Raw genomic sequence first — 16,428 nt, 5'->3', positions numbered from 1 at the left:
AATTAATTTACAGACTACCCTCACTTACATGATTCATGACTTATAGTCTGTTTTAAGTCCACTCTTCATTGTCTAGTCAATTTCTGAAGTTCTTCAAATGCGCAATTAGCACTTCCTCCCACTATCTTTCTGGCTTCTGCATCATATGCTAGTCCCTCCAGCCTTTTGAAGTTGATAACTCTTACCTCTCCAAGGGCAAATCATATGCAGGCGTGCCACCTGATGCAACGGAATTATAGAAGTACTTTGGCATTACATTCCAGAGCCGGAACTTAATGTCTCTTAACTCTTTTTTTTAAAAATTTTTTGTTATACTGTCAGAGAATGCACTTTAATGTCATCTGATTGTTTGGCTCTAGATGGATAATACCGCCCCATCGGTCTTAGTCATAATCAGGGTCACTGGAATTATGCGTTTGCGCAGTAGTGGTGATTTTCGCATAATTACAGATTTGCCGTATTTGCCACATAAATCATCATCTGCTTCATATTCTGCAGAGTTTAACAAAAAAAGTTGTTTCTAGCTCAAATGGTTGAAATGTTACAAACAATGCAATGACTGTCGGAGGCTGGCTTGGCTTATAGTGGGTACCTTGTGGTACTTACACCCTGTGCCAGGTCCAGTTATCCCTTATTAGTAGAATAGAGGTGTTTCTAGCAGCTTAGGCTGATAGAAGGTAGCTATGGCAAAGCGGCTTAGGCTGAACTAGGAGACATGCAAAGCTCCTACTATAACACTTATATCATATAGCACACTATCATAAGAAAACACAATACTCCGAGTTACTAAAAATAAAGGTACTTTATTTTTATGACAATATGCCACAAGTATCTCAGTGAGTACCCTTAGTTAAAGGGTAAGTAATATACACAAGTTATATGTACACAAACCCAAAACAGGTAAGTAATAGTAAGAAAAGTAATGCAAACAGTGTAGAATTACAATAGGATGCAATAGGTGAACATAGGTCTAGGGGCAACACAAACCATATACTCCAAAAGTGGAATGCGAATCACGAATGGACCTCAGACCTATGGGAGCTTGTAGAGGGTCGCTGGGACTGTAAGAAAACAGTCAGGGTGTCCAAGATACCCCACCCCAAGACCCTGAAAAGTAGGAGTAAAGTTCCCCTACTACCCCAATAGGACACAATAGTTGTGATAGGGGGATTCTGCAAGAACCACAAACACCAGCAAAGCACTGAAGACAGATTCCAGGGCCTGAGGACCTGCAAGGCAAGGGGACCAAGTCCAAGAGTCGCAATAGTTTCCAGGGGGGGCAGGAGCCCAGGAAACCCCGGATGAAGGTGCAAGAAGGCTGCCTCTGGGTGGAAGAAGCCAAGGATTCTGCAACAACGAAAAGGGCTAGGAACTTTTCCATTGGATGGAAGATGACCCACGGTCTGCTGGATGTTGCAAAAGTGTTTCCACGCAGAAATACCGGAAACAAGCCTTGCTAGCTGCAAGGGTCGTAGTACAGGTTTTTGGGTGCTGCTGGGGACCAGGAAGGACCAGGATGTCGCCCCTTGGAGGAGGAGACAGAGGGGGCGCTCAGCAACTCAGAGAGCCCCACAGAAGCAGGCAGCACCCGTAGAAGTACTGGAGCAGGCACTTAGAAGATTTGTGAACCAGAGTCACAAAGGAGGGTCCCACGATGTCGGAGTCCAACTCAGAGGGTTGAGCACTGCAGGACGGAGTGCTGGGGACCCAGGCTAGGCTGTGCACAAAGGAATCCTTGGAGAAATGCACAGAAGCCGGAGCAGCTGCAAATCACGCAGCACACAGGTTTGCAGTCTAGCGTGGGGAGGCAAAGAGTTACCTCCACCAAACTTGGACTGAAGGATCACTGGACTGTGGGGGTCACTTGGATATAGCTCCTGTGTTCCAGGGACCACGCTCGTTGAGATAAGAGGGGGCCCAGGGGACTGGTGATGCAGAAGTTTGGTGCCTGCGTTAGCAGAGGGAAGACTCCGTCAACCCACGGGAGATTTCTTCGGGATTCCCAGTGCAGGGTGAAGGCAGACAGCCCTCAGAGCATACACCACCAGGAAGCAGTCGAGAAAGCCGGCAGGATTAGGTGCTACCATGTTGCTGGTAGTCGTCTTGCTACTTTGTTGCGGTTTTACAGGTGTCCTGGAGCAGTCAGCGGTCGTTCCTTGGCAGAAGTCGAAGAGGGAAGTGCAGAGGAACTCTGGTGAGCTCTTGCATTCGTTATCTGAAGACTACCCCAGAGGTGAGACCCTAAATAGTCAGAAAAGGAGGTTTGGCTACCAAGAAAGGAGAATTGGCTACCAAGAGAGGTAAGAGCCTATCAGAAGGGTCTCCAACGTCACCTGCTGGCACTGGCCACTCAGACCAGTTCAGTGTGCCCCCAACACCTCTGAATCCAAGATGGCAGAGGTCTGGGACACACTGGAGGAGCTCTGGGCACCTCCCCTGAGAAGTACTGGTCAGGGAAGTGGTCACTCCCCTTTCCTTTGTCCAGTTTCACGCCAGAGCAGAGCTGGGGGATCCCTGAACCAGTGTAGACTGGCTTATGCAGAGTTGGGCACTCCTCCACAGCTCTTCACACCTATTTCCAAAGGGAGAGGGTGTAACACCCGCTCTCAGAGGAAATCCTTTGTTCTGTCTTCCTGGGACTGGGCTGTTCAGACCCCAGGAGGGCAGAATCCTGTCTGAGGGGTTGGCAGCAGCAGCAGCTGTAGTGGAAACCCCGGAAAGGCAGTTTGGCAGTACCCAGGTTCTGTGCTAGAGACCCTGGTTCTGTGCTAGAGACCCTGGGGGATCATGAAATTGTCCCCCCAATACCAGAATGGTATTGGGTTGACAATTCTGTGATCTTAGACATGTTACATGGCCATGTTCGGAGTTACCATTGTGACGCTATACATAGATAGTGACCTATGTATAGTGCACATGTGTAATGGTGTCCCCGCACTCACACAGTCCGGGGAATTTGCCATGAACGACGTGGGAGCACCTTGGCTAGTGCCAGGGTGCCCACACACTAAGTAACTTGGCACCCAACCTTCACCAAGTGAGGGTTAGACATATAGGTGACTTATAAGTTACTTATGTGCAGTGAAAAATGGCTGTGAAATAACGTGGACGTTATTTCACTCAGGCTGCAGTGGCAGGCCTGTGTAAGAATTGCTTGAGCGCCCTATGGGTGGCAAAAGAAATGCTGCAGCCCATAGGGATCTCCTGGAACCCCAATACCCTGGGTACCTAAGTACCATATACAAGGGAATTATATGGGTGTACCAGTGTGCCAATGAGAATTGGTACATTTAGTCACTAGCCTGCAGTGACAAATTTAGAAAGCAGATAGAGCATAAACACTGAGGTTCTGGTTAGCAGAGCCTCAGTGATACAGTTAGGCACCACACAGGGAATACATACAGGGCACATACTATGAGCACTGGGGTCCTGCCTAGCCCAGTGACACAAGGGCTAAAACAAACATACCTACAGTGAAATTGGGGGTAACATCCCAGGAAAGATGGTACTTTCCTACACAACCCCCCCAAACGAAGGACAATAAGACTAGCCTTGTCCAGATGAGTCTTCATTGTCTAAGTGGAAATATCTGGAGAGTCCATCTGCATTGGAGTGGGTACTCCCAGGTCTATGTTCCACTGTATAGTCCATTCCCTGTTGGGAATATGGACCAGCTCAACAATTTAGGGGTTTCACCTTTCATTTGCTTTAGCCAAAGTAGAGGTTTGTGGTCTGTCTGAACAATAAAGTGAGTACCAAACAGGTATGGCCTCAATTTTTTCAGTGCCCAGACCACAGCAAAGGCATCCCTCTCTATGGCAGACCAATGCTTTTCTCTAGGGGTCACTTGGTCCATTGTTCCTGGATCCACGTTACCCTGTCCTTTTTGCTTCTTGGCCTGAGCCCTTGTCAAAGCAAAAATATGCCCAGGAATGCCCAGCATTGCTGCATGGGCCTCCAACTCCACTTCTGCCCAAGCTGATGTCTCCAAATCGTTTCCTAGTAGACAGTCTACAGGTAAATCAGTGGCTACCACAACTTTCTTTGGACCAATAACCCCCCCCCCAGTTGAGATTCACAACAGCCATGGGGTGGCTAAGAGTGTTGTTATGAGCGTATGTCACTTGGTACTGCTGACCAAGTAGGTGTTGATCAGGGTGGACCAGTTTTTCTATTACCATAGTTACACTGGCTCCTGTGTCCCTGTAGGCCTCAACCTCAACACCATTGATTAGGGGAAGTTGCTTGTACTTACCCATATTAAGGGGACAAGCAACCAAGGTGGCAAAATCAATGCCACCCATCAGAGACTAAAACAGCCTCTGTGGTCTCACCTAACAAGACCAACCCCAACTACATTGCCAATAGTGAGCCCAGCTACACCCTTGGATTGGCTATTAGTAGTAGATTTCCCACCACCACTGCTATTACTAGGGGCACTAGTGTAGGAGGCTGGACTGGCTTGTAGTGAGTACCAAGGGGTACTTGCACTTTGCACCAGGCCCAGTTATCCCTTATTAGTGTATAGGGTGTCTAGCAGCTTAGGCTGATAGATAATGGTAGCTTAGCAGAGCAGCTTAGGCTGAACTAGGAGACGTGTGAAGCTACTACAGTACCACCTAGTGTCATATGCACAATATCATAAGAAAACACAATACACAGTTATACTAAAAATAAAGGTACTTTATTTTTATGACAATATGCCAAAGTATCTTAGAGTGTACCCTCAGTGAGAGGATAGGAAATATACACAAGATATATATACACAATATATATATACACAATAGCAAAAATATGCAGTATAGCCTTAGAAAACAGTGCAAACAATGTATAGTTACAATAGGATGCAATGGGGAAACATAGGGATAGGGGCAACACAAACCATATACTCCAAAAGTGGAATGCGAACCACAAATGGACCCCAAACCTATGTGACCTTGTAGAGGGTCGCTGAAAATAGTGAGAGTTAGAAAAATAACCCTCCCCAAGACCCTGAAAAGTGAGTGCAAAGTGCACTAAAGTTCCCCTAAGGACAAAGAAGTCGTGTTAGAGGAATAATGCAGGAAAGACACAAACCAACAATGCAACAACTGTGGATTTCCAATCTAGGGTACCTGTGGAACAAGGGGACCAAGTCCAAAAGTCACAAGCAAGTCGGAGATGGGCAAATGCCCAGGAAATGCCAGCTGCGGGTGCAAAGAAGCTTCTACTGGACAGAAGAAGCTGAGGTTTCTGCAGGAACAAAAAGGGCTAGAGACTTCCCCTTTGGTGGACGGATTCCTCTCGCCGTGGAGAGTCGTGCAGAAGTGTTTTCCCGCTGAAAAAACGCCAACAAGCCTTGCTAGCTGCAAATCGTGAGGTTAGAGTTTTTGGACGCTGCTGTGGCCCTGGAGGGACCAGGAGGTCGCAAATTGGACCAGGAGAGAGAGGGGACATCGAGCAAAACAAGGAGCCCTCTCAGCAGCAGGTAGCACCCGGAGAAGTGCCAGAAACAGGCACTACGAGGATGCGTGAAACGGTGCTCACCCGAAGTCGCACAAAGGAGTCCCACGTCGCCGGAGACCAACTTAGAAAGTCGTGCAATGCAGGTTAGAGTGCCGTGGACCCAGGCTTGGCTGTGCACAAAGGATTTCCGCCGGAAGTGCACAGGGGCCGGAGTAGCTGCAAAAGTCGCGGTTACCAACAATGCAGTCTGGAGTGGGGAGGCAAGGACTTACCTCCACCAAACTTGGACTGAAGAGTCACTGGACTGTGGCAGTCTCTTGGACAGAGTTGCTGGATTCAAGGGACCTCGCTCGTTGTGCTGAGAGGAGACCCAAGGGACCGGTAATGCAGCTTTTTGGTGCCTGCGGTTGCAGGGGGAAGATTCCGTCGACCCACTGGAGATTTCTTCGGAGCTTCTGGTGCAGAGAGGAGGCAGACTACCCCCACAGCATGCACAAGCAGGAAAACAGTCGAGAAGGCGGCAGGATCAGCGTTACAGAGTTGCAGTAGTCGTCTTTGCTACTATGTTGCAGGTTTGCAGGCTTCCAGCGCGGTCAGCAGTCGATTCCTTATCAGAAGGTGAAGAGAGAGATGCAGAGGAACTCGGATGAGCTCTTGCATTCGTTATCTAAAGTTTCCCCAGAGACAGAGACCCTAAATAGCCAGAAAAGAGGGTTTGGCTACCTAGGAGAGAGGATAGGCTACTAACACCTGAAGGAGCCTATCAGAAGGAGTCTCTGACGTCACCTGGTGGCACTGGCCACTCAGAGCAGTCCAGTGTGCCAGCAGCACCTCTGTTTCCAAGATGGCAGAGGTCTGGAGCACACTGGAGGAGCTCTGGACACCTCCCAGGGGAGGTGCAGGTCAGGGGAGTGGTCACTCCCCTTTCCTTTGTCCAGTTTCGCGCCAGAGCAGGGCTAAGGGGTCCCCTGAACCGATGTAGACTGGCTTATGCAGAATTGGGCACATCTGTGCCCAACAAAGCATTTCCAGAGGCTGGGGGAGGCTACTCCTCCCCTGCCTTCACACCATTTTCCAAAGGGAGAGGGTGTAACACCCTCTCTCAGAGGAAGTCCTTTGTTCTGCCATCCTGGGCCAGGCCTGGCTGGACCCCAGGAGGGCAGATGCCTGTCTGAGGGGTTGGCAGCAGCAGCAGCTGCAGTGAAACCCCAGGAAGGGCAGTTTGGCAGTACCAGGGTCTGTGCTACAGACCACTGGGATCATGGGATTGTGCCAACTATGCCAGGATGGCATAGAGGGGGCAATTCCATGATCATAGACATGTTACATGGCCATATTCGGAGTTACCATTGTGAAGCTACATATAGGTAGTGACCTATATGTAGTGCACGTGTGTAATGGTGTCCCCGCACTCACAAAGTTCAGGGAATTGGCTCTGAACAATGTGGGGGCACTTTGGCTAGTGCCAGGGTGCCCTCACACTAAGTAACTTTGCACCTAACCTTTACCAGGTAAAGGTTAGACATATAGGTGACTTATAAGTTACTTAAGTGCAGTGTAAAATGGCTGTGAAATAACGTGGACGTTATTTCACTCAGGCTGCAGTGGCAGGCCTGTGTAAGAATTGTCAGAGCTCCCTATGGGTGGCAAAAGAAATGCTGCAGCCCATAGGGATCTCCTGGAACCCCAATACCCTGGGTACCTCAGTACCATATACTAGGGAATTATAAGGGTGTTCCAGTAAGCCAATGTAAATTGGTAAAAATGGTCACTAGCCTGTTAGTGACAATTTGGAAAGAAACGAGAGAGCATAACCACTGAGGTTCTGATTAGCAGAGCCTCAGTGAGACAGTTAGTCACTACACAGGTAACACATTCAGGCACACTTTTGAGCACTGGGGCCCTGGGTTACCAGGGTCCCAGTGACACATACAACTAAAACAACATATATACAGTGAAAAATGGGGGTAACATGCCAGGCAAGATGGTACTTTCCTACACAACCCCCCCCCCAAACGAAGGACAATAAGACTAGCCATGACCTGATGAGTCTTCATTGTCTAAGTGGAAATATCTGGAGAGTCCATCTGCATTGGAGTGGCTACTCCCAGGTCTATGTTCCACTGTATAGTCCATTCCCTGTAGGGATATGGACCACCTCAACAATTTAGGATTTTCACCTTTCATTTGTTTTAGCCAAAGTAGAGGTTTGTGGTCTGTCTGAACAATGAAGTGAGTGCCAAACAGGTATGGCCTCAACTTCTTCAGTGCCCAGACCACAGCAAAGGCCTCCCTCTCAATGGCAGACCAACACTTTTCTCTAGGGGTCAACCTCCTACTAATAAAAGCAACAGGTTGATCCTGGCCCTCAGAATTAAGTTGTGATAGGACTGCCCCTACTCCTAATTCAGATGCATCAGTCTGGACATAGAATTTTTTAGAGTAACAAGGGCTTTTCAGGACAGGTGCAGAGCACATGGCCTGCTTCAGCTCCTCAAAAGCTTTCTGACAGTTTGCTGTCCATAATACCTTTTTAGGCATTTTCTTGGATGTGAGGTCATTAAGAGGGGCTGCAATGGAGCCATAGTTCTTAATGAACCTCCTGTAATACCCAGTGAGGCCTAGGAAGGCTCTCACCTGAGTCTGTGTAGTAGGGGGAACCCAATCAATAATTGTTTGGATTTTCCCCTGTAGTGGTGCAATCTGTTCCCCACCAACAAGGTGTCCCAGATAAACCACCTTACCCTGCCCCATCTGGCACTTTGAAGCCTTGATAGTGAGGCCTGCCTTTTGCAGGGCCTCCAAAACTTTCCATAGGTGGACCAGGTGATCATCCCAGCTGGAGCTAAAGACAGCTATATCGTCCAAATATGCTGCACTGAAAGCTTCCAGCCCTTGCAGGACTGTGTTCACCAACCTCTGAAAAGTGGCAGGTGCATTTTTCAAACCAAAAGGCATTACAGTAAACTGGTAATGTCCTCCAATGGTTGAAAATGCAGTCTTAGGTTTAGCATCTTCTGACAATTTGATCTGCCAATACCCTGCAGTCAAATCAAAAGTGCTTAGATACTTGGCAGATGCCAGTGTATCTATGAGCTCATCTGCCCTGGGTATAGGGTGAGCATCTGTTTTGGTTACCAAGTTGAGACCTCTATAGTCTACACAAAACCGCATTTCCTTCTTTCCATCTTTGGAATGGGGTTTTGGTACCAGTACCACAGGAGAAGCCCATGGACTGTCAGAGTGCTCAACCACTCCTAGTTCTAACATTTTCTGGACCTCTTGCTTTATGCAGTCCCTGACATGGTCAGGCTGCCTATAGATCTTACTTTTGACAGGTAAACTGTCTCCAGTATCTATAGTGTGCTCACACCAAGAAGTGGTACCTGGCACAGTAGAGAAGAGTTCAGAGAATTGATCTAGGAGGTTTATGCAATTGTCTTTCTGCTCAGCAGTAAGACAATCAGCCAAAACTACACCTTCCACCAGAGCATCTTGTTCTGTGGAAGAGAAGAGATCAGGTAGAGGATCACTGTCTTCTTCCTGTCCCTCATCTGTTGCCATGAGCAGGGTGAGATCAGCCCTGTCATAGTAGGGTTTCAGGCGGTTGACATGGAGCATCCTAAGGGGACTCCTGGCAGTGCCTAAGTCAACTAAATAGGTGACTTCTCCCTTCTTTTCAACAATTGTGTGGGGACCACTCCATTTATCTTGGAGTGCTCTTGGGGCCACAGGCTCCAAGACCCACACTTTCTGCCCTGGTTGGTACTGAACCAAAACAGCCTTCTGATCATGCCATGTTACGACTCGGTCGTCCCATTTCCAGGGGGCGCTGTAAGGGGGCTGTCAGAAGCCTGGGAATCACCTTGAACACCTATCTAGAGTCCCTTGCTGACTCCTGTTTGTTTCTCTTTTCTCTATGGTACACTTGTATAGTACTACATTTGCTTCCTGGGACTGCAAATCCCATAATGCACAGCTTGGTAGTCAGGAAAACCCGGATTCTGTTTCCCATTGTTTTCAATGGGAGAAGTCCAGTTGCTCCTTTTCACTGGATCCTCTCCTCCAGGACTTGCAAGTGTCCGAAACCACACACACCTGAAACCTCTCCTGTGCAGCCCAGCTTGGAACTGCTTATAAGCAGCCATTTCCTCAAGCTCCCCGTCGTGCATCGGACTTCAATTCCTTTGTGTTACAGACCCCTTGTCGGATGGTGTTCCAGTTTTGTTCCTGTTCTGTTCCAGCCTGATCCTGTTTCCTGTTTCTTGTTTCTCTGCCCTGCTCCTGATTGTTCCAGCCAGAGTCTGCTCCCTGCTTCTTAGCCTTGTACCTGTTTGTTTCTTCCAAAGCCTGCTCCCTGTTTCTCTGCCCTGCTCCTGCCTTGTTTCAGCCTGAACCTTCTCTCTGTTTCCCAGTCCTGTTTACTGCTCATTTCCTACTCCCTGTATTCCAGTCCTGTCCTTGCCTGTTCCAGCCAGAGCCTGTTCTCAGTTTCCCAGTCCTGTCTCTGTCTGTCCCAGCCAGAAGTTTGCGCCCTGTTTTCAAGTCCTAGACCCGCCTTTGCTTCAGCCTGAGCCTGTTCCTAGTTCTTGCCTCTACCTCTTTGTTTGTTCCCTTCTGTTTCTGTTTCTTCTTGGTTCTTTGTGTCTGGTAAGTGTTCTATCAGTCTTCACCAGTGTATACGTGTCCTCCTGTGTACTGGGGTTGGCTCCTGGTTTCCAGGAGGCAATTCCAGCCCCCATCCTTGTCCAGTGTTATACGTTGTATTTCGTGCCTAACAGTGACAGTGTGCTATTGCTGTTTTCTCAGGAATCGCCACTGTGTTTCGAGCTGGACCCACAAGAGCGTGTCCTGTGTATGTAAGTACTATCCTTGTTTGTGCTCTAGGGTCCAGAGACAGAATCACTTCTGCTGCCTCCTTTCTATGGGGCTGGCAGGGTGACTATCTGTAAGAGCAAACTGCACAGAGGCATTGAGATTCCCTGTCACTGTGGGAGGTTCTGCGCCTTACTCTGTGTACATCCCCAGCGTGTTTGTCCACTGGTAATCTGTTTCCTGTTTGTTCGCACAAGGGTTGCTCTGCTTTTACTTTCCTGTTTCCTGTGCCTATCCATAGCTGTCCTTTCCGTGTATGCCTTTAGCTGCTCCTCTGCCCCAGTCTACTACCTCTTTAGGATATTCGGTGACCTCAAGTGGTGTCCCAACCAAAGTCCTGATCAGACCCGCCCGAAACCGTGACAGAATGCACGACCCAAAAAGTTCAAGCTCCCCAGGCAGCAAAGGCACACACAGACCTAAAATGCTTTCCTATCATGTTAAGACACCCCTTTCTAAGCCTATACATTCTCTGAAATCCTCTAAAAAAGACCTTAGTTTAAAGGATAGACTTGTTAAAGAAAACCATAACTTGCAAGTTCAGTACTATACTGAGTGGCTTGCTAATCTTTCAATGATAGACTATTATGTTATTTGTGGCTATGACCCCCAGTCCCTGTCTGTAGAAGAATTACAAGGACGTAATGAGTTTTTGCAATATCTATTAGCTGAAGCCAGTAAGAATGTTCGTAACCGTGGAAGTGCTTTTGCTACCTCTGCACAAGACATTTACTCTCAAGAAAAGATGGTTAAATCCTCACCTCATGCTAGTGCATCCCAAATTCACTTCCAGGACTCTATCAAAACAAAGAACCCTGACACTGTTCAAGAAGCCACACTAGGGATTCCCTTGTTTTCTGTTGAGTGCTTTAACCCATCTAGGCCAGTTTCTCAGAATTCAAAGTGCAGTGCTGACTCTTATAAAGACCTTTCAGTCCCTCTGAGCTTTCCAGTCAGCAGGCTAGACCCTGTATCTAAGGGATCAGTAAAAACGGTGGGATTCCTTAGTTCAACTCAAATGGCTTGTGCTCCTCCCAAATTGGATGACAGTACATCAGTCTCAATTCCTAAGTGTTGTGCTGACTCTTGTAAGGATCTATCAGTCCCTCAGTGCTTTCAAGTGAGCAGGATAGAACCTGTATCAAATGGATCAGTAAAGACTGTGGGATTCCTTAGTTCCACTCAAAAGGCTTGTGCTCTTCCCAAACTGGATGATAATATACCAGTCTCAATCCCTAAAAGCTCTGCTAAACCCTTTTCTATTCTGAGTGGGTTTGACAACAATATGGACATACACACACTAAAAGAGCAGTTTTGGCAGATTAAAAGGCAGATATCAGACTTCTATGATGAATATGTTGTAACATACACAAGAAATCTTGCACATGGGCTCTTTTCATCAATGCATATTTCACTGTTGCCAGAACCAGACATCCTGTTTATCTGTAAGGTAGAAGAAGTAACAGAGCAGCTTATGGAAACTACTGCAAGGCAATTTGAAAACCTGAAAAAAGAAAATGATCACCAGCTTTGGCTTAAAGAACAGTATGCTACTTTGTGTGCCTCTCCAAAGACTTCTATAGAGCAGATTGTCCCTTCTATTAATAACGGTCAAAAGACAGCTCCAGTTATAAATATATCAGCCTCTTCTTCAGACTCTCTCTCAGCCTGTAGTTCTCCAGTGAAAATTCCTGTACAGTTGACTGAATCTCTGACATCTCTGAGAGATTTGACACCTTTTGATTCAGAGGATGGATCAGAGTCTTCAGAAGGAAGTGTCTCAGCCCCTCTGTCAGAACAAATAAAGCCAAAGGAAGAAGAGAGTTCTGATGCAGACTCCAATAGCTGCACCTTAAGAAACCAAGATATGACTTTACTGGAGATTAATGGCAAGTTGTGCAACAGTGTTGAAGAATCTGAATCTAGTGATGACAGTGGTTCCTGCCTTGCCGTGAACAAACCTGCAGATAGTGCTGTTCAAATGGCGCACACACCAGAATTTTCAGATTGTGGGGATACTCCTGCCCTTTCAAACAATATCATAGAATTTTCAGATAATGAAGAGACAGTTCCTGTTTCAAGTGAACTAATGGAATTTTCTGACCGTGAAGAAATACCCGCAATTATTAAGAATGTAATGGACTTCTCAGAAAGTTTAAGAATCTCTTCTGTGTCAAAGCAAACCATGGAGATTTCAGACAAGGAAGAAAGCCAGCAATCTGAAACTAAACAGCCTGTCATAAGAAATGAGATCCTTCACCTAGAACTGGACACAGTTGCAGCCTCAACCACTGACCCTGACCTGCTGATCCCTGCCAATGTGTATCCTGTTTTCAGCTCCACAATTAGTGAAGAACAGATCTCTGAGCTACCGGTATCTGATCTTGATGTAAAATCAGCCACACCAACGTCACCTGCTGTGTCCCTGAAATTAAAGACTCCTGAAACCCAGCAATCTGAAACCGAAGCTCAAGTACTGAAAGATATAATATGTCCCACTAAAACTAAAGACTTGAATTTGAATCTTGTATTCGAAGATCTGATGATAAGTACTGTTCTTAGTGTTTTATTGCAAGAAACCATCATCAATTCAAAGGCTAAAGCTGAAGCTTTAGATAACAATGTAGAGGCGATTTCTGAAGAGCCCACAGTGCCCTCCCCTGCCCCCAGGGACCCCCCCTGCCACCCCTGCCCATCCCAGGAGGACACCCAAGGATGGAGGGACCCATCCCAGTGAAGTACAGGTAAGTTCAGGTAAGTATAATTTTTGTTATTTTTCAATTTTTTTTTGTGGCATAGGGGGGCCTTATTTGTGCCCCCCTACATGCCACTATGCCCAATGACCATGCCCAGGGGACATAAGTCCCCTGGGCATGGCTATTGGGCAAGGGGGCATGACTCCTATCTTTACAATGATAGGAGTCATGTTGATGGGGGATGGGCGTCGAAAAAAAATGGCGCAAGTCGAGTTACGACGATTTTTTCGACGTAACCTGACTTGCCCCATTTTAAGACGCCCATACGCCATTTTCCCCCTACGCCGGCGCTGTCTGGTGTACGTGGTTTTTTTCCACGCAAACCAGGCAGCGCCGGTCTGCTTGCGCCGGCTAACGCCATTCCATAAATACGGCGCCCGCATGGCGCTTCAGAATGGCGTTAGACGGCGCAAAAATTTATGACGCTAAACTGCGTTAGCGCAGTTTAGCGTCAAAAAGTATAAATATGGGCCTTAGTTTGTGGAACTTCTACATTTTCAGATGTTAATCCAGTTTCTAAAGACTTAAAAACTCTTGTTGATCCTGTGATTGATACTCCGAAGTCATCCAAAACTAAAGAAAGTTCTGAATCTTTCATGTTCACCTTGAGAACACCAGTTACCCATGTCTCCCAAGTTTCTATGCTTTGCAAGCCTCAGACCACAATCAATGCAAATACTGCTGCAGAAACAGACATATCCTGCTTGTCGGAAGGAGTTACAGACCTTACTAATACGCCAATTATGTCCTCCAAAGAAGACAGTACTGAACAGGAAACTAATGTCCTAAGGAATACCGCCCATAGTGCCATTTCAGATCTCCTTGCTCCTGAATCCACTTCACCAGAAACCAACTCCATGCACTCCTCCAATATCAATCGAACAATAAAGAGGAAAGACATTAGAGCCCATATGGGTATTAATACATGCTTTGCTCATTGGAATATTCACCTATGGCAGGACTGTAAACTTATCCACCAAGGTTGGGGTTGGATTTTCTTGCTGTGGCTTTTCCTCTTCAACTTTTTTCAGCCAAAGGATCGCCTTCTCTTCTTGAGCAGACTGGTGGGAGGGGGTATACTGTTATGACTCGGTCGTCCCATTTCCAGGGGGCGCTGTAAGGGGGCTGTCAGAAGCCTGGGAATCACCTTGAACACCTATCTAGAGTCCCTTGCTGACTCCTGTTTGTTTCTCTTTTCTCTATGGTACACTTGTATAGTACTACATTTGCTTCCTGGGACTGCAAATCCCATAATGCACAGCTTGGTAGTCAGGAAAACCCGGATTCTGTTTCCCATTGTTTTCAATGGGAGAAGTCCAGTTGCTCCTTTTCACTGGATCCTCTCCTCCAGGACTTGCAAGTGTCCGAAACCACACACACCTGAAACCTCTCCTGTGCAGCCCAGCTTGGAACTGCTTATAAGCAGCCATTTCCTCAAGCTCCCCGTCGTGCATCGGACTTCAATTCCTTTGTGTTACAGACCCCTTGTCGGATGGTGTTCCAGTTTTGTTCCTGTTCTGTTCCAGCCTGATCCTGTTTCCTGTTTCTTGTTTCTCTGCCCTGCTCCTGATTGTTCCAGCCAGAGTCTGCTCCCTGCTTCTTAGCCTTGTACCTGTTTGTTTCTTCCAAAGCCTGCTCCCTGTTTCTCTGCCCTGCTCCTGCCTTGTTTCAGCCTGAACCTTCTCTCTGTTTCCCAGTCCTGTTTACTGCTCATTTCCTACTCCCTGTATTCCAGTCCTGTCCTTGCCTGTTCCAGCCAGAGCCTGTTCTCAGTTTCCCAGTCCTGTCTCTGTCTGTCCCAGCCAGAAGTTTGCGCCCTGTTTTCAAGTCCTAGACCCGCCTTTGCTTCAGCCTGAGCCTGTTCCTAGTTCTTGCCTCTGCCTCTTTGTTTGTTCCCTTCTGTTTCTGTTTCTTCTTGGTTCTTTGTGTCTGGTAAGTGTTCTATCAGTCTTCACCAGTGTATACGTGTCCTCCTGTGTACTGGGGTTGGCTCCTGGTTTCCAGGAGGCAATTCCAGCCCCCATCCTTGTCCAGTGTTATACGTTGTATTTCGTGCCTAACAGTGACAGTGTGCTATTGCTGTTTTCTCAGGAATCGCCACTGTGTTTCGAGCTGGACCCACAAGAGCGTGTCCTGTGTATGTAAGTACTATCCTTGTTTGTGCTCTAGGGTCCAGAGACAGAATCACTTCTGCTGCCTCCTTTCTATGGGGCTGGCAGGGTGACTATCTGTAAGAGCAAACTGCACAGAGGCATTGAGATTCCCTGTCACTGTGGGAGGTTCTGCGCCTTACTCTGTGTACAACCCCAGCGTGTTTGTCCACTGGTAATCTGTTTCCTGTTTGTTCGCACAAGGGTTGCTCTGCTTTTACTTTCCTGTTTCCTGTGCCTATCCATAGCTGTCCTTTCCGTGTATGCCTTTAGCTGCTCCTCTGCCCCAGTCTACTACCTCTTTAGGATATTCGGTGACCTCAAGGGGTGTCCCAACCAAAGTCCTGATCAGACCCGCCCGAAACCGTGACATGCCATTGCTTCTGGAGCTCTTGGCTGGCCTGAAGGTTTTTACTGGCCTTTTTCATGTACTCAGCTATCCTTGATCTGAGGCCAAGTACATAATCCACAATATCCTGCTTAGGAGCTTTTAAAGGTTGTTCCCAACCCTCCTTTACAAGTGTGAGTGGACCCCTAACAGGGTGTCCAAAAAGAAGTTCAAAGGGGCTGAAGCCCACTCCTGTCTGGGGTACCTCCCTGTAGGCAAAAAGGAGGCATGGTAGAAGGATATCCCATCTCCTGCTGAGTTTTTCAGGGAGACCCATAATCATGCCTTTGAGAGTTTTATTAAATCTCTCCACCAGTCCATTTGTTTGTGGATGATAGGGTGTTGTGAACTTGTACGTTACACCACACTCCTTCCACATGGCCTTTAAGTATGCAGACATGAAATTGCTTCCCCTGTCTGATACTACTTCCTTTGGGAAGCCCACCCTGGAAAATATTCCCAGGAGGGCCTTTGCCACTGCAGGTGCTGTAGAGGTCCTTAAAGGAATAGCTTCAGGATATCTTGTGGCATGGTCCACTACCACCAAGATAAATCTATTGCCTGAAGCAGTAGGAGGGTCAAGGGGGCCAACTATGTCAACCCCTACCCTTTCAAAGGGAACCCTAACCACAGGCAGTGGAATAAGGGGTGCCTTTGGGGTGCCACCTGTCTTGCCACTGGCTTGACAGGTTTCACAGGACTTACAAAATTCCTTTGTGTCCTCAGACATCCTAGGCCAATGAAATAATGGAACCAGTCTGTCCCAAGTTTTCATTTGACCCAGGTGCCCAGCTAGGGGAATGTCATGTGCCAG

The sequence above is a fragment of the Pleurodeles waltl genome, chromosome 9 (assembly GCF_031143425.1).
Source record: "Pleurodeles waltl isolate 20211129_DDA chromosome 9, aPleWal1.hap1.20221129, whole genome shotgun sequence".
Taxonomy (NCBI): domain Eukaryota; kingdom Metazoa; phylum Chordata; class Amphibia; order Caudata; family Salamandridae; genus Pleurodeles; species Pleurodeles waltl.
Note: the sequence above shows the minus strand (reverse complement) of the source record.